The 26,474-nt window shown below is 45.9% G+C and overlaps 1 protein-coding gene and 1 long non-coding RNA gene across 11 annotated transcripts in view; one reads left to right on the forward strand and one right to left on the reverse strand.

The window, feature by feature from the left end:
* Nucleotides 1–26,474, forward strand: part of PTPRT (protein tyrosine phosphatase receptor type T) — a 1,205,819-nt gene that overhangs the window by 306,940 nt on the left and 872,405 nt on the right. The gene's annotated exons all lie outside the window — the stretch shown is intronic.
* On the reverse strand, nucleotides 11,629–26,316 carry LOC143683464 (uncharacterized). The gene is made up of 3 exons (XR_013175440.1): nucleotides 26,267–26,316; nucleotides 24,234–24,326; nucleotides 11,629–11,716 (listed from the first exon to the last, which is right to left on the reverse strand). It is a non-coding gene; the product is annotated as an uncharacterized LOC143683464 (long non-coding RNA).

Consider the following 26,474-nt stretch of genomic DNA (forward strand, 5'->3'; position numbering starts at 1 on the left):
TTCAAATTTATCTTTATTGTTTCTTTAATTTAGCAAGTACTGATATAGTATTCTTTACCAGCCAGGCCCTGTTTGAAGCACTTTACCTACATCAACTCATCTAATCCTTACAGGAACCCCACAAAATAAGTATTGCTTTATTCTCGTTTTACAGATAAGAAAACTGTGTTACACAGAGTTTAAGAAACTTGCTCAAAGATACCCGGCTTCTAAGTTCAAACCCAGGCAGTCTGACTTCTGTCCAATCTGAATCATTAGGTTAGGAGGAAGGGTGCAATTCAGGAATATTCTGTGAAGGAATAGTGGGGAAATGATGATATGTACAAGATAAAAAAAGATACTGGGTGAACTTAAGTGTCTAAGACAAAAAATGGAAATAGTAAGAGAGTTCTGGAGATGAAGATCACAATCCTATTATTCTCATTAATCAATGTAAATTGATTTTCCAGGCAAATACTGGACTGTATTAAGGCAGCCAAGGCAGGGATACCACCTTAAAGACACTAGAGCCAAGAGGACACTGAGCTTATGCGGGGATGATGAGTTGGGGGATGCTCCATTCTAGTTTGTGTCTCTTGTGTCTGTTCCCCAGAAGAATTATTAATAACAATCCTTTTCACTCTCAGAAGAGTCCTGGCATAGATGGTAAATTGAGTGATCAGCCTTGAAATGGGGGTGGGGAGAGGTGGAGGTGAGAAAAATGTTCTCCTTCAATGTTCTGAGAGGTTGGCCAGGCCACTTCCTTCCCTACTCCAAAATGAGTAGTTTGGACCAGACACTTTGTATGGTCTTTTTTGTTTTTTCCTAGCTTGGTGAGACTCTTGGGTACACATTTTGGGGTGAACCCACCCCTGGAAGGGTCACATGTAATTTGTATGTAGGCACAGATCATGTCTTCAGTACCAGCTCCTTTTGCTGAACTTGTTCTCAACCCCTTGCTTGACTGATCACAATAAATGAGGTGTCATTTAGAAGCGTATGATGTAGCGATCACAAGTGTTAGGCCGAAAGTACAAAATATTAATTGATAAAAAAGTAATTAATGAAAAGCTAATTAAAGCAGACACACCAAGCAGGGCACTCTTGATATCTTGGGACAGTTTCAATTACCAAGCTTCCTCCAAGCTTATAACATGTAATTGGGAGGTATTAGGCTCTAATGGACGAGATTAATACAAAAATTAATTAATGGAAAAGGAAATTAAATCTGAGGTTGTTGAAAATTTCCAGAGATGGGTCCAGTATACTGGAACAGTAGATGCTAGAAAGTCTGCTAATGAAAATCTTTATAAGCAACAATGACTTGGATGCCCAGCTGTCATCAGACACCCCCGTCCCTATGTCCAACCTCACCCTGCATCATTTGTCTCCATTTAATAGCTAGGACTGTGAGAATCAAGGGATGTTGTCACTGTGCAAGAATTGGAACCTTTTCAGGGTTGCTGAAGCAGAGTGCATTCTGGCACCTCTCTCCTGCTGCTTCACGGATGCAAAAGGGCTGAGTCTTTCAGTCGTTCAGAAAGAAAGTATGCAGTGGATGTAGGGTATGATATTCAAACCAAATTTACTTTTCCTATCGCTTTATGAAAAATTAACTTCCGTTCATATCTAGGAGACCTGTTGTTATCAGTGTTTATGAGCAAATGACCACCGTGAGAAGCCCCCGATTAGTTGGCTTGCCACGTGCCCGTGTCCCATGTGCTTCTGTGCGCCATGACTTGACCTTTTGCCTGATTAGTTGTTCTGTTTCATTGATCTATAATTAATCACTGCTGGGTTTCGATTTCCCCTCTTTAAATGAGTTGGGGACTTGAGGCAGCAAACAGCTCTAGCTGTTACTGAAATTTAATGTGCACAGAAGTCATCCCAGGAGCTTTAAAAAATTTGTAGATTCCACAGTTGCATCTGCAGTGAAGCTGCTCCTTTAGCGGGGGAGTGGTGGTGCAGAGGTGCTTGTGGCCTAGGAATCTGCATTTTCAATGGGTGCCGTGGCTACAGGGGCTTGGGTACTGCAGGCTAAGGCTTTCTGCTGCTGAATGAAGGCGTCCTCACTTTAAATCCAAAGAGGTGGATGGATGCCCTAAGTTATGTGCTTCCCAGGTTTACTTGATCCCATCTGTCCCCAGGCCTTGAATCAATGTATAGTCACCTAACTCCTCAGGGCCCTTGTCCATCCCGGCCTCCACTGCACCCACAGCTGTGGGAGCTGCGGGGTCTTTGGTGTCCAGGTTGGAGTGGATGAGGCTCGAGGTGTGTCATACCATCCGATGCTTGATCTGGTTTTTCCAAGAGCTGCATGAAGTGGCTTAGATATCACAGTCCGTTTGTGTAGGAGAGTTAGTGCCCTGTGTGAGTACTTTGACCAAAGAGAGCCGGGAAGCACGGAGAGGAACAAAGTAGCAGATGTAAGATTTCTCTCTGTGCTGGTTTGAAAGGAAGTATGCCCCCTAAGAAAAGCCATGTTTTAATATGGATCCCATTTCTTAAAGGTAGAATAGTCTCTATTCAATGCTGTGTATTTGGGACTGTGATGGGATCATCTCCCTGGTTGATGAGATTTAGTTAAGAACGGTTGTTAAACTGGATTAGGGGATGATATGTCTCCACCCATCTGAGTGGGTCTTGATTAGTTTCTGAAGTCCTATAAAAGAGGAAACATTTTGGAGAATGAGAGACTCAGAGAGAGCAGAGAATGCTGCAGCACCATGATGCAGAGTCCACGAGCCATCAACCTTTGGAGATGAAGAAGGAAAGTGCCTCCCGGGGAGCTTCATGAAATAGGAAGCCAGGAGAGAAAGCTAGCAGATGATGCTGTATTTGCCATGCGCCCTTCCAGCCGAGAGAGAAGCCCTGACTGTGTTCACCATGTGCCGTCTCACTTGAGAGAGAGACCCTGAACTTCATCGGCCTTCTTGAACCAAGGTATCTTTCCCCGGATGCCTTTGATTGGACATTTCTATAGACTTGTTTTAATTGGGACATTTTCTCGGCCTTAGATCTGTAAACTAGCAACTCATTAAACTCCCCTTGTTAAAAGCCATTCCTTTTCTGGTATATTGCATTCTAGCAACTAGCAAACCAGAACACTCTCTCTTCCTCTTCCTGAAGGATGGAGCATTCTGAGCCGAGCCCCCCACGGTCCGTGGTCGAGCAACCAGCGAAGCCTTCTTGTGAAGTCCTGGGGCCTGGGAAAGCCCCGCCCTGCATTTGCTCATCCTCCCTTCCAGCTTGCCCTCCTCCTCCTCTCCCTCAGCCGCCCTGGCATTGCACCTCACAATAAAGTCTTGGTGAGAAAGCTTTGCCTTGGCTGCTGTGCCTGCACTTCTCCTGCTGCCCAGGGGTCCCGAACAAGGTGGAAGCTCACTGGGCCTCGGCTGTCTCATCTGGAAAATGGGGACAATGAACTTACTACTTTCCTCATAGGGACATCTTAGAGCTTTAGGAATAAGAATATAATTTGAATATAAATAGGAGGATACTGTTATTAATAATGAAATGTTGATAGTCATCATACTAATTATTGTTATGCCTTTCGGTTATGACAACTTAGGCTCATTATATGAAAGCTTCCAGCACGCAGTTAGTGAACCAAAACCTACATTGTTCTAGAACTGTGTTTTCCAGGATGCATTTCGCAGCCTGTTAATAGATGTGCTTGATGAGAAAAAAATAAATAAAAAAAAAAGGTCCCATAGTCAAACAAATGTGAGAAATTTGGGTATGGCAGGTTTCTAATGCAAGATTTCTCAGAGTCTGGGAAATACCTTGTCTCCCCAGTGTGCAACTACTAACTGGCTAGTAACCTAGATAACCAAGTTGTTCAATGCCTCTGTGCCTCTCAGGGCTGTGGTAAGGATTAGCGGTGTTAATACAGTAGGCATGTAGAAAAGCGTCTGGTACACAGTAAAAGCTCGATAAATGTTAATGATGATCGTTAATGTGATTTATACTGATCTGGCAGCACGTGTTGGGAATGGCTGAGAGGGGTGAGGGCATGCATCGCTTCCTAAACGCAAGTGGTCCAGAGAGAAGAAGCTTGTGTGTTGTCCGTTTCCCTCTCCTCCCCTTTCCTCCCCTTCTCTTCTTCACGCCTTCCTCCTCATACCTCATACCTCTTCTCCTTCCCCTCCCTCCTCTTCCTCCTCCACTCCCCTCCCTTCCTCTCCTCCTCCGCTTTCCACTTCCAATATCGAGATTCCAAGGAGACCTCCTTAGACAAAGCTGATCCAGAAAAAAGTGGCTAGCTGTCATCATTTGAAGCCTGGGTATCTTGCTCTCCATGGGAGATGTGATAACTTCTATGGACCTATTGCATTTTCCTTCTGTGGTCAGAAATCTCTTTTGCCTTTTGTCTTCCTAACTGCCTTGCACATCCTTTCTTTCAAGAAGGTGACAGCAAAAGGTAAAAGAAGCAAACACAGATGCTGCCTGTGCATCTCCCCTGCAGCGCTGTGCTGCACAGGTGGAGGCGATGTAGCACCCCCCTCCCCCCCACTTTTGAGGCGCTCACAGGCTGGAAGAGTTGCCTGATAGGCAAACTGTTGCGTGTATCATTAGGTTCTAACTTTTTTTTGTTGTATAATATAACATATGTACAAAGCAAAGAAATAAAAAAGCCATAGTTTTCAAAGCACTCTTCAACAAGTGGTTACAGGACAGATCCCAGAGTTTGTCATGGGCTACCATATGATCCTCTCAGATTTTTCCTTCTAGCTGCTCCAGAGTATAGGAGGCTAGAGGGCTTAAATAATGTTTTATCATTACAATCAACTTCTTTTCCTATGAATAACATATATACAAAAAAGCTATAAACTTCAAAGAACAGCATCACAATTAGTTGTAGAACATATTTCAGACTTTGACATGGGTTCCAATTTCACAATTTTAGGCTTTTACTTCTAGCTGCTCTAAAATACCGGAAACTAAAAGAGATATCAATTTAATCTTTCAGCATTCATATTCATTGGTTAAATCCTATCTTCTATGTATAATTCCACCATCACCTTTGATCTTTCCATACCTCTCTTTGGGGTTGTTTGGACTATGGCAATTCTAAATTTTTGCTATTGGAAGGGCCTGCCACTAATATGGGGTAGGAGATGAAACTGTCTGATGTTCTGGAGAGTCTGGGCTAGGTTTCAGGACTTATTTGGACCAGGGACCCATCCAGAGGTTGTAGGTTTCTGGAAAGTTTCTCTAGTGCCTGGAACCCTTCTGGAATCTTATATATTGCCCTAGGTGTTCTTTAGGATTGGCTGGAAAGGTCCAGGTTGGGGGTTGGCAGGTTATGATAGGTAGCAAGGTCTACCTGAAGCTTGAGTAAGAGGGACCTCCAGAGTAGCCTCTCGACTCTGTCTGAACTCTCTGCCACTGATACTCTATTAGTTACACTTCTTTTCCCCCTTTTGGTCAGGATGGAATTGTTGATCCCGTGGTGCCAGGTCTAGATTCATCCCTGGGAGTCATCTCCCATGTCACCAGGGAGACTTTCCCCCCTGGATGTCATGTCCCATGTAGGAGTGAGGGCAATGATTTCTCTTGCAGATTTGGGCTTAGATAGTCTGAGGCCACGTCTGAGCAACAACAGAGGTCCTCCAGAAGTAACTCTTAGGCATGCCTATAGGTAGTCTAAGCTTCTCTGCTACCTACATAAGCTTCCTAAGAGTAAGCCTCACGATCGAGGGCACAGCCTGTTGATTAGGGATTACCTTTTGTCCCTAAAGTTTAACAAAGTATCAAGGGATTCCCTGATGGTAAGCCTTAACAATTCTAGTCTTTCTCCCCTCCCTCAGGGGACTTTGCCAATACTTTTTGATTATCTGCTTAATTTGATTATAATTTAATAATAGAAGATACAGAAATCAGTATAATGTGCCAGGATGCTGGCTCCCCTCCTGTACTCCAGGAGGAAAATTCAGCCCAGGAACAAGCACCATCAAGTCTTCCAGCGATTCCTCCTTCCAGGTCTGCTCACCAACATCGATCTCACCACGACTCTGCTTCCCAAGAGTTCTCTCCAGGGAAGAATGTGCTGACCAGTTAAGATGAAATTCTTGTCTGCTCGAGAGGTTCTGGTTCTGCTGGGAAATCAGTAACCTGGAATCTAGGCCATGCCTCGGCCTCTAGGGAGGTGGAGCCACTGAGTTGGCCCCTTGGAGATCAATCAAGCCTGACAGGAAGGAGCTGGGAGCGCGCGGTGCTGAAGGCATTGCTCGTCCCTGGCGACCCCATCTTGTCCAGCATCCTTCCAAGAGGACATGGCAGCCTTCCTGCCTCTGCGGCACCCCTCAGGCCCACTTGCACATTCTCTCAGAATGCGACATGTCCCTCCAGGCCAGTTTTGCCCTGCCCCCCACCTCCCTGGGCATTGGTCAACTCTGGAGATAATTTTGGTCTTTACAGTTAAGGGTGGAATGCCAGTGGCATCCAGTAGGTAGGACCCAGGGATGCCACTAAACATCCTGCAGTGCACAGGACCCCTCTCCACACACACACAGCAGAGAATTCCTCTGCCCCAAGTGTCAGCAGTGCCAAGGGTGAGAAACCCTGCTCTAGACTGGCTTTGTCCAAAGGGTAAGAAGTTGTCCCTCCTCTCCCTCCTCTGTACCCACTCTTGTTTCCTTTCAATTCATTCCCTACTCCCCAAATATTGAAATATTCACTGGTTGGGACCTTAATCTCTAAATCCACTGCTGAATCTTCAGTGCTTAACATTGTGGCTGGCACATAGTAGGTGCTTAAACATATCTGTGAAGGAATAAAAGCGTAGCTCCCTTTGCATAAGCAGAAGACTCAGCTTCTCCATAGGCTGGGGAGCCTCAGATACAGGACTCCTCTGAGTCCTGCACCTGCAGTTTCTTTTGAGAATGTGCTAGACTGTATTCCAAAGTGGTTAACTGCAAGCGGAGGTGAGAAGCCACTTCCTTTAGGAGTGGAGATCTTTGAATGCTGCTCCCAGTAAATAATAGAATGTGCTTTAATTGCAGTCTCACCTGTGCTTTGCTGCAGGCTCCACCTGGGGATGGCAGCAGGTGTCATGGTAAAGGCACGTGGAGTGAGACCTGCTTCTGAATCCCAGCTCTTCTAATACCGAGCTGTGTGACCTTAGATAGGTTTCTGAACATCTCTGAGCCTCTTTCTTCTTACCATCACAGGGGAGGAGGTCAAGTCTGTTTTACTGTGTGCTTGCTAGCTGAGAACTTGGGTGGAGTGGAGTCCATCTGCAAAGTGCAGCTCTGTGCAGCTCCCTCTGCCTTCAAAGCTGCCTGGCCCCTCTGCTGACTTCCAGAATCCTCCTATCTGAGGGAACTGCCATTTGGTTTGGATTTGTTTTCTTTCTGTCTATGCTCAGACTGTCTTTCTTTCTCCTCTGGATTGTTTGAACTGTGTTGGCTTGGACTGGTCGTCTTTGCAGATTTGACAAGGCAGGAATGGTGTTGAAAAGAGAAAAGAAGCTGGTAGAGAAGAGATCCATTCCAGGCCTGAGCTGTAGGGGACTTGAAATGGCAGTTCAGTGGCAGGGAATAGCTTTGCTGGGTTCAGAGCTGTGTCTATAGAGGGACTATTTATCCAGCTCAAGAGTTTTTTTAAAACACACACATAAAAAAACCTCACCTTCTTGTTCATCAAGTGTCCGCTGTTAGTGCTTTGATACCCATTTGGAAGGTGAGATGAGAGAGCATTAGAGAGGTTCAGTGTCTGCCCAGCATCATGCCGAAAGTTCCTGGCAGGTCTAATTCCAAATCCTGTGCTCTGTAATGAGTGCTTAGGATTGTCACCTGGTCCAATTGGAAGTGTGCATTTAATCACTTAGTGAGGTAGTCAGGGTAGGACACTCAATAATGATACATCCAGAGCAAATACTTATAAACCATTTACTACCTACCAGACACTGTTCCAAGCTCATTATGTATTTAACACCTTACTTATCAAAATTCTAGAGGTAGAAATGTATTATCCCCAATTGACAGGTAAGGAAACTGAGGTACATAATTACTAAGCAGTTTGTCCAGGGGGACACAGCTAATCAGCAGCAGAGTTGGGATTTAAACCAGGCAATCTGGCTGGCCAGTGACCCTGCTTTTTTCTCCTGAACTATTCAGCTTAGAGTTCTGCCTACCTATTTTATTTTTGTTCTCTTTGTGCTTTGTGGCTACACAAAAGGGGGTGTAATTGTTCTGATAGAGCGGGGCAAGCACTGAGCTCCTTGGTTCATGCAGCCTTAAGATTCTGACCTCCTTGGAGGTTCTGTTTTGGTGATTTGCCCATGTAGGGTGGACGGGGCCCAGGCTTCTGCGACAGTTTATTTGTAAATGAGGTTGGCATGATGTGTGGACTCAGACATGGTATGGCACAGGTTTGTGGCAGGAAGCTGCTTCAAGCCCTGAGAGAGGAGAAGGAGTACGGGCTGGACACGGGGTGACCAGATGACCCTGCTGTTCTCCACTTTGAGTTCCTCTCTTGACCTTCTGCTGACTCTCACCCTGACAGCTTCTAGTATTCCCCATGGCTCATAGTCTGGGGACTAGAACCGGAGATTAGTGGATGCCTTCCACTAAAATGGAGGTTTCTCATGTTAAAATGTTTTCTTGGCCAGAACCCAAGCCTGCCTCTTTCACGTACTTCATTTCATTTATCCTCCATAGCAACTCGGGGAGATAGGTGCAATTATCCACAAGTTACAGCCAAGGAGATTGAGGCTCACACAGTGCGTAAGTGGTTGAACTGAGATTTAGACTCAGGGCTGTGTGTTTCAATCAGTCATCAAGGCCTGCTGGTAGCTCTCAAATCTATTTTTGCCTCCGTGTATCCACTGCCATTATTCTAGAGCAAGTCACCATCAGTGCCCACCTGGGCCACAGGGACAGACTGTTCACTCCATTCCCTGCACCCACTCTTGCGTCTTTTCAATCCATTCCCTATTTCAAAGATGCTGAAATCTTAGCTCCTCGAGGACTGGGACCTTCTCTCATCTATCCACTGCTGGATCTCCAGTGCTGAGCATTGTGCCTGGCGTGGAGCAGATGCTCAGAAATATTTGTGAATGAATAAATGGCTGGATGATTCTATTTGCATTTTGGAAAAATCATCCTGGTAGAAGTGGTTCGCTCATCCAGCATCTATCCATCATCCATCCCCATCTGTCCATCATTTATCTCCTCATTCATCCATGATTCACCCCCTGATCCATCCATCCATTCAGCCCTATACTCCAAACAACCATTTAGTGAACCAGGACAAGGGGAAAACACATTTAATGACATTAGGTCAGATTTCAGATATGTATTATAAACGTGCGCTTTGATGAAGAAAAAACATCATATTGTTTCTTATTCTAAGAGTGAATTAAAATAAAAGCAGGCATTTTTCTTGAGTTACCATGTCTCAAGACATGGGCCTTCATCTAAAATATTAAAATACAACCTTTTCTGATTTTCTCCATAGATGATCAGAGGCAGCATGGAATAATTCCCATATAAGCTAAGTGCTGATTCCTTGCCTGTTAGAAAGCTACTTGCACTTTGGGGTGCAAAACAGAGATTGCAGACATATTAATATTTAAGAGCTTGGAGACAGTCTAAAGCTAAGGTGTGGGCATGTCAAACAAGTACCCGATTACAGAGCAAATTTTTATAATGTCTCGTCGGAGATTTGCAGAGCCTTATCTACGGGGCTCCTGTCCACCAGGCTGGGTGCCACCCAGGATAACGGGGATTCCAGTTCTGCCTCTGAAGTGGGGGTTCGGACCTGTTGGCACCCCAAGGGAATGCCGGGAATTCCACGCTGCTTCCCCATACTTCTGCCTGTGGTCCTAGTTAACAGCGGCAGCTAGGCAGGAAGGGACGAGATTACCAGTGCAGGAGCCTCATAAATATGAGATGAGATGGCTGGGATGGAAATGAAAGTCGAGATGCTCAAAAATAAAGCGTGAAAGAGTCCTGGCCCTGTATAAGAACGGGATTGATCTCTGTACGTTGACAGAATGTACGATTTCCCTTCACTTTACTACAGTGCTTCGGTTTCTATAGAAACCACCCATTTTATAGACAGATCAGCTCTGGGAGATGGCGTGGGGAGTTCAGTTTGAAGCCAAGTGCCGTCAGGGCACTGACATTCCCAACCCCGGGGAGGGGCTTTCTTCTTTGCTAGCTAACTAGCTCTCCTGGGGAAGGGTAATGATTACCAGCCTTGGAACCTGTCACTATTATTCTAATAACACTTGCAGCGCTTCTTTCCTTCCATGGAGCCCCCCAAGACACTGTCAGTTCTAGGGCTGGCACAGCATTCACAAAGAGGACAGCAGCGCGTAGCCCTTCTTCCTTTCTTTCATTCAGCTGTTCATCAGATCTGTACTTATATTTTAGCACCACACACTGGACCGAGCCCTGGAGGAGTCCATGACATGGTAAAGGACAAAGACAGGCAAATAGATAACTTCCTCTCAGTTCTACAAGAGAGATTTTTCTGGCCAGGGCTACTGTAGATTAAGTGCCTGGTGTTGGATGGGTCTCGGGGATGGTATGGCAGAGAGGAGCAATGCCTGGGTGCTTCAGTGATCTTTCCTTATAGCAGACTACTCCAAAACCTAGTAGCAGAGCCCAATAACCATTTGAGATGTCCACAATTCTGTGGTTTGGGAATTCTGGCCAGACACAGAGGGAAGGTTTGTCCCTGCTCCATGTTTGGGGTCCCAGCAGTGGTTGCTCAGAGGCCAAAGATGGCTGGCATAGTTCAAATGGGACCATAAATCTGGAACCTTGGTTCTTTGCCACAAGGCATCTGCTGGAATGTCCAAGAATGGCTCTTTTGCTCACATTCCTAGCGCTTGGGCTGGGATAACCAGGACCATGGGGGCTAGTTGACTCCACGCGCTCTCCCTCTCCAAGGCTTCATCACGTGGCCAGCTTGTGCTTCCACACGGCATGATCTTCTTAGGGTACTTAGACTCCTTCCGTGGCAGTGGGAGCTGTGAGGCATGCCACGACTCGGCCTCGGAAGTCCCAGAGCTTCCCTATCCTTGCATTCTATTGGAAAACCAGATAGCTAAGGCCAGACTAGGTATAAGGAGAGGGGAGGAAAAGTTCCCACCTCTCAACAGGGGAATAGTGTGCTTGAATGTACAAGAGGAAGGAATTGATGAGAGATACCTTGGAGAGAAGCTTCCCCACTGAAGCAGCCCAAGTTTTGTTTCTGGGAATGGGGTGCATTGGAATGGGTTGTTGTTGGGTGCATTGGAATGGGGTGTATTGATGAGTTCCCATCTGAACGGTGGGGAGAGGGAAGGTGGGGATGGTTGGGGCATGTGGCAAATCAGGCCAGATTTATGTGCAGGGCTTGTGTTCCCTGCAGCATGTGCATGTGGCAGAGGTTATAAAAATATCCATGGAGAGTTGGACAGGTGGGTCTGAGGCTTAGAGTTGAAGCTGGCATGGAGAGATAGATATCTCAGTCATTGTCTGTAGCTGGGCTTTTTGGTTGTACCTGACAGACTCTTATCCAAACTGGCAAAAGCAAAAGGGGAATTTATTGGGTCATTTAACTGAAAAGCTCTGGATTTGGGTTCTTCAAGCCTAGCTGGATCTAGGGGCTCATATGAAGTTATCAGCATATGGTCTCTTATCTCCTTACCTTGCTTTTTTTTTTGCCAGCTGGCTGAATTCCTAGGCATGCTTTCCCCTCAGGGAGACAAGGTGGCCACAACCTGTGACTCTGAGCTCTGTGGAGAAGAAAGAGAACCCCTCATCACCAGTCACTCAATGACAGCCTGAGTGGGAGTCACATTGGCCTATATAGGATTAGATGACCTCTCCTAGCCATTCACTCTGGCCACAGACATAAGAGGCTATGATGGGCCAGCTGTGCTCACACTTGAGGCTGGGGGTGGTGTGGGGGACAGTTCCCAAGGACAATCCAGATGTTCTGAGAGACAAATGGATGCAGAGCAGCCCAAACAGTGCTGTCCTCTCCAGGTAGTAACTAAGGCCAAGAAAATAAATGAGATGGTCCAGGAATTAAGGGCTGCTGAGTGGGAAGGGAGGAGGGCCAAGGGCTGGCTCTGAGAAGCATCTGTTGGATGGGCAAGGGAAGTAGACACGTTAAGGAGGCTGAGATGAGTCCTAGGGGAGGTGGGAGAAAAGCCAGTGGCATGCAGCTTTCTGGAAGCCAAGAGAAGGATGCATTTCAGGAGGGAGGGAGTGGTTGGTATTAGAAATGGCTCAAAGAAGTCAAGTGGAACTCACTCATTCATTCATTCACTTATTCATTCATTCAACAAATATATGTGGAATATCTATAACGTACCAGGCATTGTTCTAGTACTGGGGATACAGCAGTGAACAAAACAGAAAAAACTCCCTGCCCTCATGGATCTTATATTCTACATCAGGATGAAGAGATGATCATTAGATGCAGTGACAAGGTAGACATTCGTCAGTGACCTTGGCCATGTTTCAGGGGAGCTCTGGGTTGGAGAGTGAGTGGAAGGTGAGATGGTAGAAAATGTAAGCAAGGATGATTGTGGCAAGAAGGTTGGCTGTCAAGGGGAGGAGAGAAAGAGTGATGGCTGGAGTGGGAGACATTGAGGGAAATATTTTAATTCCTTTTTTTAATATGGTAGTGGGGCTGTCCCTTCTGTGTATGTGTTAATTATTCTGCTGCCCTCCCAGATATTGTGATATCGTATCTCTGGTTTCCCAGAGAGGATCTCTCTATTATCTATCTACCTGAAGGAGATACAGACTGGCCTGGAAAGGGAGAGAGGGAATGGGAGAGTGACCATTTTTTCCAACCCCAAAGAGAAGAGGAGACAACTCCAGCCACCCAGAGAGGAGAGGAAAGAGTCCTTCATCCCCACCCATTGGGACCTCTGCTTCCAGGGCTTGGAGGAAGGGTGGACAGCATTGAAGTCATAAGATGTAAGGCAAATGCAGTTGAGCACTTGAAGTGTCTCCAGTCTGGAACAACAAAATAATTTAACCCCGAGTTGTGGGTCAGCATTCTTGATTCTAAATCCTTCTCCCCGTGTGCCATGGGCCTGTGAACGGTGAATTGAGAGGAAAACAGTGTGGGGGTGGGCTCTGGGATAATGTGGATAATTGGCCCCTGGATAATTGGGAGTTTATTGTAATTAACCTAATTTTGGAAACTCCGCACAAGATCCCATACCTACAAATCTGTGGCAACCCTGGTGGGCAACCTCTTGGCAGCTGCTCTCTTTACGAGACTCTAAATCAGGGCTTCTCAAACTGGGGTGAAGCTCCCCTTGCCCCCTCTGCAACATCTGGTAAAGTCTAGAGACGTTTTTAGCTGTCACAACTGTGTGTATGGTGTGGGCGGGTGGTTCTGTGATTGACATCTAGTGGGTAGAGCCCAGGGATGCTGCTAAATGTTCTACGACCCACAGGACTGCCCCTCCCAACAAAGAATGGCCCAGCTCAAGGGTCAACAGTGCTGAGGTTGAGAAACTGTGCTTCCAGTCCTGCTGTTTTTGACAAGAGGGGTGTGTCCATGCTGTTGGGTGAAGAAAGGAAGGAAGATTTGGGGCAAGAATTATGCAAGTATATGCCATAAATGATTCTGATGTTCCTGCTAGATGATATTCGGTGTTTGCTTCTGAGATGGATTTTTGCCTGAGAATTCAGTGGTTGTGGTTATAGTCACCACTCATTGTGGGCCTCTGTCTAGAGAAGGGCCGGCATTTTGACCCTGTATCATGTATGTAAAGTCCTCTGCTAATGCTGAAGTGGGGCGGCCACAATCTGCTGTTCCTGTAGTTGAAACACAAGGGGTGGCTTGGTTATTGGGATTGTTTGGTTTTGTTTTCTTCAGCAAAAATATACAAATGCATACATATTAATGCTTGTCCTTACTCTTCATGAGTATCGTGGCTCCCGGGGCTGGGCTGAGCTGGGCTCTGGTGTCCCTAATGAGTTTGGTCTAAACACAGACCCTGCTGCCTCCTGAGTCCCCTGCCAGGGTGCCGCAGTGGTGGGGGGTGTTCCCCTGGCGGGGCTGTCCCCCTCCTGCACATGGAGAGTTTCCAGGTGAATGTGGGTTTGATTTCCCTATCTCTTCGTCAGTCTGGGAAGACTGTGATGATTTTGGTCATCAGCTGGGCCTTCTCTGGCCTTCACCCGAGGCTGTGCCGTCCCTAACTGTAAGTGGCCAAAACCCTGATGGACTTGCTGTGGGTGGACCTGCCACACTGTGGATGAACCTCAAAAGCATTAGGCTAAGTGGAAGAAGCCAGGTACAGAACGTCATGATTGTATGATTCCTTTTACAGGGAATGTCCACAATAGTAAATCCATAGAGACAGAAAGCCACTGCCAGGGGCTGGGGGTGGGGTGGGGTGGGCAGGAGAGGATGGCAAGTGACTGCTAATGGGTGTGGGTTTCCTTTGGGGATGATGGAAATATTTTGGAACTAAATGGAAGTGACACCATTTAAATGCACCAAATGCCACCGAATTCTTCACTTCAAATGGTTAACTTTATGTTATACGAAATGTACCTCAATTCAAAAACAAACAGAAAATGACTAGCTCTGCGGCCCAGCTGGCCGTGTCAAGGCCACACAGCTCTGGGCCCACTTTGGCCTCGCGGAGGGCAGAGACCCTCCCTCAGGCGGGCGGGTACCCTGGAGGCCCCTACCGAGAGGCCCCTGCCTTGTCTTGTTGGACGCTGGAAGCAGGAGCGTCCGCTGGGGCTTTGTCTCTTTCATGTTTCATTGGAAGTGATAAACGAAGCTTTGCATCTGCTTCATGGCAGATTAGTCCCGGGAGAGGCAGCAGATGCCCTGGCAGACAGGATTAAATCCTCCCCAGTAGCTGGACTTCTGCAGGATATAAAGCAAGTAGGGGAGAGGGGGCGCTCCTGCCACTCAGCAGGAGGCGACGTGGTGGCCAGCAGGGGACTCTCCTTGGGCTCTGATGTCCGTGTGGGTGGGGGAGGCCATGGTGTTCATGGTCCTGGCAGACACAGGAGTAAAGACAACGAGCCCCGTTTCACCCATGCCACCCCTTTTGTATCCTGCTGGGAGGGTGCGTGGACATCCTCGTTTGGTCTCTGTGGTGGAGCATCCATCAGTAGGGTTTGGTGGTGGCAAAAGTTAAACATTTGTCATCTTCTAGCCAGGTGATGAGTTTTCTCATCTGTGTAACGGTGATAATGCCTATCCCACAGGCTTCCATGAGGCTTAGAGGATTTATGGACGTAATCATTTAAATATAAATAGTATATCTACATAAAGCGCCTCTGACAATGCCAGGCCCACAGTCTGTGCTGCTGAATATTCAGGTCATCTGTAAATGGTAGCATGGGCTCCTTTGTGCTTTCATGAGTTTATTGAGCACCTACTATGGGCCACGCACAGAGAATAAACAGTGCCTAGATAAGCATATTCCCTGCTTTCATGAGATAAAATGAAACATCAAAGACAAATATAATTGCACATTATAGTAAGTACGCTACAGAAAACAAGCAAGTCTGTAAGGCAGAGAATAGCAGAGTATGGACCTAAATTAAAGGTGTCTGGAAAAGGATTCTCTGAGGTGGTGGTATTTAAGCTGAGATCTAAGAGGGGAGAAGGAGCTGGTCAGGTGGAGAGTGGGGAAGAGAAGAGCCTTTCAGGTGGAGGGCATAGTGGATTTTAAAGCTCTAAGATGGGAAAGAGCTCAGCATGTTCAAAGAACTGAGTGGAGACCAGTGAGGCTGGAGAATAGCGAGAAATGGGGTGCAAGATAAGGACAGGGGAACAGAAAGGGCAATAGTCTTCACACAGGGCCTTATAGGCCATTTCATGGAATTTGGGTTTTACTCTAAGTTTAAAGAGAAGCTAATGCTGGGCAGTGGTGGGATCAGATTTATGTTTTATGAAGAGCTGTTCGCTGTTGTGAGGGACAATGGATTGGAGCACTTCATGAGCAGACACAAGAAGAGCAAGAACTTCAGGTTCTTGGAGTTGACCAGGTGAGGGATGATGGTGGCTCGGACTGGAAAGGTGGTCATGGGGTTAAAGAGGAGGAGGCAGCATCAGAATGTGCACTTTTCTTATTTGCTCGGGAAGATGGACATTCCAGCAGAAGCCCTATTGGGACCTCCAGCTCCAAGATTCTAAATTGTGATGCCTCCTGTTTTCCCATGTTTACTTTGAGATGTTTTCATGACTCAATGAGAGGGCAGTGCACACAGGGGTGTGGAAGGTGTTACTGAGAGAAACAGAGCCTCTCTGTCTTTTTGGACAGTTGTCTGTACTCATGAGTTGACTCTAATGAATGGGGATCAGCTCATGACTAGTCCCTAATTTTAAGGAAGCTTATTGAGTTGAAGTCTTTGTTGAAAGAGATGAATTGGATGCTATATGGTGTAGCAAATGGCTTCAGATGCTTTATGCAAGAAAGGAATGTAGGAGGTGTAGGAGCAAAGAAAGTGTGAGACTCATGCCAGACTGGAGGTTGTACAGCCTCTTTCTTCTGATTTGCATCATTCCAGAGAACTGAAGACACTCAGTGTTAGGGGTCCCTTAAAGAGACTGGTGTCCAGTGCCTGGCACCTGTGAGAGGAAGAGTAAGCTTCCAGGGTCTTCAGTAGGCAGGGCTTCTCATTGGCCAGTCCTCTTCCAGTCTACTCAGCTCTAGACATTGGGCATACATTTTGAATTTGAACTTTTCATATCTAGCCAGAAGCTAATTCCAAAAAGGGCTGGCTTTCAGGTAGTCAGGGCAGTTCTAGTAGCTGGTGGACTCTGAGCTCATTGCCCTGGGCTCCTATAAGCCGAATGTCTTGGGACTTCTTGGGAAAACCTTCCACAACACTGTGGCATTTTCCTAACTTTAGCCTGTTTAGTAGTCAGGCAAGTGGGCTTCTACCTGAATCTTTTTGGAATGGGAATGTTGGCCAAGTTGTGGGCAGAAGGCACCCTCTCTCAGCAAACTGTTTTAAATAAATAGATGATTGACATCAATGCTACAGAAAATCTTTAAGTAACAATAAGCCATGGCCTTCTTATGAAGAGTGGAAGTGCTAAAAATTAAGATTTGTGGATGCCAAGGCCTTTCTGTGTACAGTTTAATATGCAATTAATGTAAGTCTTTCCTTATTCATGCAACAAGTATTTATGGAACCTTGACCAAAGTAATAAGGCAAGGATAAACATTTACTGAGCACTCCTTCTGTGCCAGGAAATGCCTAAATATTCTGTGTGTGATAACTCCTGGGATCTTCAGCCCTGATGAGAAGAGCCGTATCTTGGGGATAAAAGAACTGAGGCTTGGAAGAGTTGGCCACATGCTAAAGATCACCTGGCCACAGCTAGTTGAGGGAGCATTGGAACTTTGGCTGTCTAGATCCGAACCAGCAATCATACCCGTCGACCCTGCTCCTCAGCGGCTCTTCTCTGAATACTGGGGATATGAAAGGAAACAAGACTGACATGGGTCCTGCTCTCAATTCACCCTTAGTCCGTGGAAGGCTTCACACTTCAGACAAACATCTAGACAATTCCAAAACTGCTAAAGGCTATGAAAGTCAAGTCCATGGTGTAGTAAGAGGATGGGGTAGAGTTCCTAGCCTAGTCTTCTTTTGGATGGGGGTTTTCAGAGAAGGCTTCCATGAAGAAAAGAAATTCAAGCCCAAGTACACACCCCAGCTATAAATTCCACACATGGGCTCTGCCATCCATTTGTACATGCTCTTTTCGGGGGTGGTCATGGGGGGCTAGTGGCTGGGTGGGTAGATAGATCACTTGTTATTTTTCTTCTGCCTTGATGAATGTCCCTTTCTACGCTTGTTCCTCACCAGCCAGTGTTGACATGACACACCCACTGATATTTGTAGGATGTCTTTGGACTAAGCATCTGCAAATATTCATGATACCTTTGGGAATCAGTTCCCTATCAATTGATTTTGCAGAAAAGTGGCTCCTCCTGCATTTCATGCTCACCATGGCTGCAGAGGTTCTACTGACTGAGCTTTCCTCCTCCCAGGCTCAGCCCTTTGCCCCTGCCTCTGTCCATTGCAGAATGGTGTATTCTGCTACTTTTTGTGGGAAGAATGACTTCTCAACTGCAGTTTGTACCAAAGAAGGGCTACTCTGTGTTGGCCTCTACCTGACACTTCATGGGTCATGCCTTTTAATGTTCCAGCCATAGGGATCACTGAAGACAGTGCTCCTTGAGCATCTCATGGCCAATATCAGGTAGACTCTCCATTATAGCTACGTGAAATTCTCTGACTTCAGCATTGTTTTACATTTGGAAGATGTTCCCATTTTGCTAGCAGCTGTGTCCCTGCCCTCTAGAAGTTCATGGCCAAGGACACATGACAGTAGCCTGTGAACTCACATCACATTGCTTTCTTTTCCACTTCCCTGGGGAGTGACATCATCAAAAGGGTTTTTAGAAAGATTGACCTGTGGCTCAGAATTGAGGAAACAAACAAGAAGCATAGAGTCTCCTAAGAAGCTATAACCATCAAACTGGGTCAGGAATAGTGGGGAACAAAAGGACAGAATGGATATGAGTGATACTGGGAGTAGGGAAATTGGTAGGACACAAGTTTGTCCTTTCTCCTAAGGGAAAAAGTCATATATTTTTGTGACTCTCCCATGCCTAACACAATATAGAGGCTTTGAAAGTATGGGTAAACATTCTCCTTCCCCCTTTATCTCCATCTCTGATTTCCAGATCTAGCCTGTCTTTATGGACTCATATTACCCTTTCATGTTCCTTTCCTGGCCATTCTAACCTATCACTTTCATGTCTCTTGAATCACCTGTCCTCCTTGCCTTGGTTTTGACTGAGACCATCCTATTTCCCAAGGAGCTCGTGAGCTCTTTGACAACATCAAAGACTGTAGGCTGACCATCGGCTTCCCCCACAGTGTCCAGATGATGCCTCAGGTTCTGAGTGGGTACAGGTGAACACACACAGTGTGCATTTTACAGAGAAGGGATCTAGACCCAAAGCTCGGCCCCACCACTTTCTAGGTAGGTGATCTTGGGCAAGTTTCTTTCAATGACTTTGAGGCTCTGTATTCTCACTGGTAGAACTAAAAAGTAGGGACTATTTCATATTTTTAAGGTTAAATTAGGCAATTATATTTTAAAGGCCTGGCACACAGCAGACACTCAACAAATGTTAGTCTGTTCTTATCCTTTGCCACCAGAATCCCTGACTCTCCCATTGGCATTGGGAGGGGCAGATAATTTACTTTTCCTTCCTCCATCTATCTAATAAATACTGAATGGATAAAAAAATATTCAGTGCTTATTTGTTGGATAGATAGATGATGGTATGGTGAATTATCTCCGTTCCCCAAACCACCACTCTACCATTCTCTATCCTTTTCCCTGTTTTTAAAATTTTATTTCAGGGGCCTTATTCTATAAGAAATGCTATTATTTGTTAATGATTTAATCTGTTCATTTACTTGCTTATTGCCTTCGTATCACACTAAAATGTAAGCCCCTTGAAGGCTAGAATACTGCCTGGATGACTGCCAGGGCCCAACTCGTAGCAGAGAAGCCGGCACATAGCAGGTATGAGTAAATATTTAAAGAATGAATGAAATATGAATCAGGGGATTTCGTTAAATTTGATTAAACAAACATGGTCTCAACACCCACTGGGTGTCAGGTACTGAGCTAGATGTTATGGGCACAGAGGTTAACCAGCTAAGCCTTGCTCTCGAGAAGGAAGGGAGAGGATGAGAAAAGGAGGCAGGAGAACAGACAAGTGTCATCCCGCAGCTAAACTGAAATGGCGGCTCCAGTTTTCCAAATTCTGAGCTGATGTTGGCAGAGACATTGCTGAGAGGGATGGTGTGGCAATGGGGAACACCTGGAATAAAAGTCGCATCTATTCAAAGTCACATTCTGCTTTGAAGGCTGCCTTGCCTGGCATCAGAAATTGACATCCCATTGAAATGGATGAAATGTTTAGGCACGTGCCACCAGAGAATGCTACGCCTTGCCATTTGGAGAGAACTCATTTAATAAGAGGTCTGACCCATGCAAATATGTAAGAGCTGGTTGGTACATCGCCTCTTTCCATGGATTACACAGAAACCAGAGATGGGTCAGGGGGCAAGTGAGTTGATAAAAGCACCTTCTGAGATCAAGTACTGAATGGCTTCTTTATGGCTCACCTCTCAAGGAACCTTCTGTTTAAACTGCCAGCAGTAAGTACAGGTTAGACCTGTGAAGTTATTATAAATGCCTTTCTTAAGTCTAAGAACTTTATTTTTTAATTGGCTTCTTTTTTTTTTTGTCTTTCTCAACTAATGCAATAGAAAGAATGAAAAATTGTAATTTCTTAAGACACAGGAACTATTGAGAGAAAGAACAAAGAGGCTATTGAGAGACTGTAGACTTTGGATGTAACCAAAAACATGCTGAAACCCCTTACCTCTTTTCATCACACAATGGAACATTCTCTAGTGAACGTGGGGGGAGGGGCCTGAGGCTGAAAATACCCAGCACAACACAGTATTTAATGAGAAATAGGCTAGAGGACAGGAGAAGGGAAGGGCCATTACTGACAACACAGTATTTAATGAGAAATAGGCTAGAGGACAGGAGAAGGGAAGGGCCATTACTGACATGGAAAAATGCAGAGAGCCAGAGCTGTAACAGCAGCTGAATGTCCTTGTTGACCTCTTTCTTCTTCAGAGCTTTTCTTTGCTCCTTTTCTCAAATGCTGCCAGCAATTTAAGGCCTATCCATATTGTGATTTCGGCTTTAAAAAGAGCCAGGGACCTTTTAAAACAGCTCTTATAAGAGAGTGCTGTGATGAAGTAGAGAAGCTAGCTCTGATTTCTTTCTTTAGTTATACTCTCCATCGAAACCATCAACAACTCATTGGCTGTGACCCTTGTTTCCTCTGCTACCACCTGGGCTAAGTCATCATCAGTTCCCATCTGAATTGGAGAAGGCACCTGCTAAACCCTCCTGCCTGCCCCTGCCTGCCCCTGCCCCTCCCCCTGCAATCTCTTTTGCACACAAAGGCAGAGGGGCCGGTTAAACTATACATCAACTCTTGTCACTCCTTTGTCCCAACCCTCTGTGATTGCTCCTCATCTCATTCAGCCTGAAGAAGACCTTACAAAGGCCAACAAGGCCTTCCCTGATTTACATGCCTGATACTCCCTGACTACCTCTCCTAGCCTCTCTCTCTCACTCCACTCCAGCCTTAACTTCATACTCCTGCCTCTGAGCCCTTTGTACCTGTAGCTGCTGTCTGGAATACTCTTCTCCCAGATAACATCACCTGATTTTGCCCAAATGTCACCTTCTCGTTGGGGCCTTTCCTTCATGATATTTATTTCAACTTGAACTCCCCATTCCTACCCCATCATTCCCTCCCTGGCTTTGTTTTTCTCCATAGTGGTTAGAACACCCAACACTCTGGTTGTCTTGTTTACTGCCTTTCTCTTTCCACTAGAACATAAGCTCTATGAGGGCAGGGATTTGTGTCTGTCTTACTCATTCCTGTATTCCCTGATCTTAGAACAGTGCTTGGACCATAGTAGGAACTCATTAAATAGTTGTTGAAAAACGAATGGACAAGTTTCCCAAATACTCGTATGTGCCAGGCTTTAGGTGAGAGGCTCTGATGGTATTTTTGGGGGGGTCCCTGGTATTCACGCTCTTGGGTGATTCCCTCCCATCGAGTGTGGGATGGACCTAGTGACTTCCTTCTAAAGACTAGCAGATGGAAAGGTAACGGGGTGATGCTTCTGAGATTAAGTTACCAAAGGATGTGACTTCTGTCTTGCTGGCACTTTCTCTAGCTCCCTCATTTAGTCACTCTGATGGCATTTCTGTGGGGATTCTCCTAGAAGAGGCCCATGGCAGTGAATCCTGCCAAGCACCGTGGAGCAAGTTTGGAAGCAGATTCTTCCCTAGTCAAGCCTCAGATGAAACCACCTTAGGGCCTGACCATAACCCTGCTTGCAGCCGTTTGGGACGTTGTGGTGGGCGACTCTACTAAGCCATACCTGGATTCCGGAGCCAGAGGAACTGTGAGATGGTGCATGTGTGTTGTTTTAAGCAGCTAGGTTTTGGAGGGACTTGCTGTGTGGAATTAGATGACTAGTACATGTCTGTTTTTTTCTTTGTCCATTGAACTCTATATTCCTTTGTTAGAGGAGTTGAATTCTCCTTCCCGTTTCTTTCTGCAGCTATACCCAGCACTCAGAAGACACACAGAGACACACACGCCCTTTACTTTGAGGCATTGGCATTGGTTGTTGACATAATTTCTGGCCCAGCAAATTGCCGGAGACCCTGTTAGCAGTGCCATTGATAAGATGGGTAAATTTCCAGTACCTTCTGACACTGCTCAAGCAGAGTCATAAGCAATGCTCGTTCGATAATTCCGAGGTGTGTCACTGCCTGGAAGGCCATCTGGTATTTACAGGAAGCTGAAAAGTTAGGCACTGGGGAAAAATGAGTTCCAGACTGTTGCACTTATTTTCAGATGGAATCATATGCTCTGAAAAATTGCCTAGGATGTTGAGCTGATAGGGAATTCACCATGATTGTACGGCTCACTGGGCTTGCATTGTGGTTGAGAAAAATCATCTTGTCAGGTTGGAAAGACGACAGTCACATCTCCTCAGCCGGCTGGTGATAGATGTTTGAGGACAGGCTGAAGACGCGGCTGCATTCTTCTTCTAACTTGAAGGCACTGTGTTGCATTTTAAAGTAAATCAGCACAAAGAAGGGTGCTTTGACAGAATCATTGCTGAGACATGTCCCATTGGTGGCATGAGCTGGTAGATGAAACTGAAAGCTTTGAGATAAGCATTTGGAAATTCAAAGAGGTATCTTGCCTGTCATTTGTAATGGCCAAAACTTTGAGGAAAATATATTTTCACATGGAAGGGTTGGGGTGGGGGGTAAGTTGTAGTTAATCAATCAATCAGTTGACCAGCCAACACTTTTTTATACCTACTTTGTACCCTGTACTGTGCTCAGTGCTGGAAAAGTTTAGTGAAAATAAGACCCTTTCACTATTATCAAGGAGTTCATGGAATTTGGGGGAGTCAGGGGAGGCAGCATATAAATATAAAAAAATAAATTTGCAGTTCAGTAAAATGAGAGATCAAGTTCTATGGGAGACCAGTAAAAGGGCGATTGGTCCCATCAGCGGGCAACAAGGAAGGGAAAGTGCAGGTGACTCAGAGTAGGCAAATAGGTTGGTAAAGAGGAGGCTAAGGCTCCAGGGGAGCAGAGGGCATTCAGGGGGCAAAGAGCCAGGCTATGCAAAGGCCTGGAAGATATGAGTCAACTTGGCAGATTTGGGAACTTGAGAGGCAAGAATGAGGCCAGAGAGGTGGGTACAGCCAAACTGGGAAGGTCTTGGGGTCAAGCCAAGGCTTAGGGTCTGTCTTCAGAGCAGCAGGGAGCCCAGGGAGAGTCCAAGCAGGGGAGGCGTGGTCAGATTTGGGGTTTGGAAGGAGCCCTTTTAGGTGCAATGTGTAGGAGAGGCTGGAAGGGGTGAGAAGAAAGGATGACAGGGCAACGAGCATGAGGCAGCAATGGGACACTTGCTTCTATATTGCTCTAATCCAGGTTTATTGTTTGCCCTTTTATTTTTTACTCTTTACGTTTTTTTTGGATTAACCGCAGCCATCTCCAAGTAGCAGGAGACATTTCAAAAAAACCTGAGGGGTCTTGGGCAGTAGAGGACTTTAGGGTCCTTCTCAGAGAGCACAGAGGGGTCCCGCCTAATGTGTGGGGTGGCTACAAGGTAACCAGCAGCCACAGGGTGCAAGTCTTTCAGTGCTGAAAGCAAGATGAGTTAGTCCCCTGAGTTATCAGGCTGCTGCCGGCCAGGCTGCACCCAGGCTGCCCAGGTTGGGGAGCATAGGGCTCCTCTTTCTGTACCCCCTTTCCCCCCAACCTGACCCTCAGGTACTCACTACCTCCTCCTAATTTTCTGAGCTTCCCTATCTAAGCAGTCCAGGCCCCTGGCCTCTTTGTCCCGAGGCCTTCCCTGTGACCTGAGCTGCAGCCAGGCAGCCCTTTACCCAGACCAGGCACATGCATCCCTCAGAGATGCTACCCCTAGGCCAGGAGCCAGAGCACACCCAGCCTTGGTTCTGGGCCTGGGCCTGGATTCCTGCCTCCGTGTTCTGTTTCCCAGGAGCTCGGCCTCATCCTTCCCTCAGCCCTAGGCCAGTGGGTTCTCAGAGCTGCTGGTCTTTGTTTATGCCTCTCTGCTTACTCACCCCTTAGAAGGTTGAACTTTTGCTCATATCAGGCCTTAGATTTAGCTTCAAGGCACGAAGAGGCTAGGGTGGGCTCAGACGCCGGTTTTCAGGCTGTATGGGAAAATCAGGAAAAATGTTGACAGAGGTTAGTTTTTTAGTGCTGCCTAGTTAAAGCGAAAACCACTGGAAATGACCTTTACTTTGTTTATTCTGAGACTGTGGCTCACGTGTACCAGCCCACCTCTACCAACTAAAGACTTGTGAGTATATGCCTGGCTTCCAGTTAGCAGGAAACCCTGCCTGTCCTTCAGCAAATACTTCCTGAGGGTCTGCACTGTGTCCTCTTAGCTAATTCTCATCAATGTGGGAGGTGTCCTTGCATTATCTCCTGTTCTGTCACCCCTTCAGACGCCTGTCTAATGCCCATTCCGGCCCCACCTGGGAGAGGTTTCTCCATCATTCTGAGCAGAACGGTTTTCTGGAACTCACTCTCCATATGGGTTCCACTTCTCTTTGGATCCCCCATGATAACCCTTCAGCTTTTAGGAAGCAGTGACCACCACCTCAAAGACTCTTCTCCTCTCCCAGGCTGAGTCTTACCCCTACTTGGATTGGAACCAGCATTCCTTGTTTGTCCATAAGTGGATTCTTGGCAGATAAGCAAGCAACTGGCTCCTTGGGGAAGACTTCATAAGAGAGAAAGGAATTTGGCCCAAGTCTTCTGGAAAGTGGACCTGCAACCTGGGAGGGCAGTTGGGTGGTTTTCCATGGCACTGGTGCTGCAGGCTGATGGCAGGGGTTAGTGGATGCTACTAAAGCAGGGCTCAGCTCCCTCCCCAGCAGCAAGCACCCTCCCAGCCTTTTTCCTGTCCCCTTCCCTGCTTATCAGATACATGTCCAGGGAGATTGTGCTTAGACTTTTCCCAGATTACATTTTTCTTGAACAGCACTGGACATGTAATAGTAGCAGCCTAGAGCACAGCTTCCTAAGTTGGGGACCATTTGCAGCCACTTTACTGAGATGGTGGCACAGAACTTGCAGTGATGAGTCAGACTATTCCAATAGCCATTAACTAATCAATGTTGGAGGCAAAATTTCAAGTACTTCTAAAATTGTTTGCTAACACATTGCCATGACAACTGCTAGTCCTGAGAGTACATTCTGGAATGACGTTTTGAGGCGCTTTCTCTAATATATGCTTGCAGGAGCTGAGGACTCTTGTATTCCTACAAACATGAGACCAAATGTTATTTTTGTCAAATTAATTTAAGGGGGAAAATGTCCTCATAATTTAGACTCCTAGGGCTGCACGAGGGAGGAGGCTTTTTCTCAACATAGATTGTGGGTCTCACCCAGTCAAAGCTTTGTCTCTCCCACCGAGTCTTCTCTGTCTTTCTTTGTTATTTTTTAAGATTTTTCTTTTTTATTTGTAAAAATTAAGTCTATAAATAATGCATATTTTCTGTGGAAAACTTAGGGAAAAATGGAAAAGCACAGAGAAGAGGTAAAATCCATGCATAAGAACAGAAGTGATTAATGTATATTGGTATACTTCTGGCTTATCTTTTTTCTATTCGTATTTATACATTTGTATCTTTTAAACATAATTCAAAATAATGACATATGTGACAGTGTATTTTATGCCCTGCATTATTGCTTATCAATTTATCATAAATATATCCCCATATTTTTGGTTATTTGGAACTCTAAATTGTGAACAACTGTTTTAGTTTGCTAAATGTTGTCAGAATGCAATGTACTTGAAATGGAATGGCTTTTAAAAAGGGAATTTATTAAGTTACAAGTTTACAGTTCTGAGGCCATAAAAATGTCCAAGCTAAGGCATCCAGGGAAAGATACCTGGACTCAAGAAAGGCTAGTCTGGGAAGGCATGTGTCTGGCATCTGCTGGTCCTTTGGATCTGGTTTCAAACAGCTTCCCCAGGGGCATTTTCTTTCTGCATCTCCGAAAGTCTCTGTCTTTGTCTGCTCTAGCTTTCTCCAAAAGTTTTCCTCTTTTAAAGGACTCTGTTAAACTAATCAAGACCTACCTTGAATGGGTGTAGCCACATCTCCATCTCATCAAAAGGTCACACCCACAATTGGGTGTGTCACATCTCCATGGAAACAACCCAATGTAAAGGTCCCACCCACAACAGGGTGAGTCACATCTCCATGGAAACAATCCAGTCAAAATTCCCACCTCACAATATTGAATCAGGATTAAAAGAAACCTGGCTGACCCTCAAGATGGGACCA

The sequence above is a fragment of the Tamandua tetradactyla genome, chromosome 1 (assembly GCF_023851605.1).
Source record: "Tamandua tetradactyla isolate mTamTet1 chromosome 1, mTamTet1.pri, whole genome shotgun sequence".
Lineage (NCBI taxonomy): Eukaryota > Metazoa > Chordata > Mammalia > Pilosa > Myrmecophagidae > Tamandua > Tamandua tetradactyla.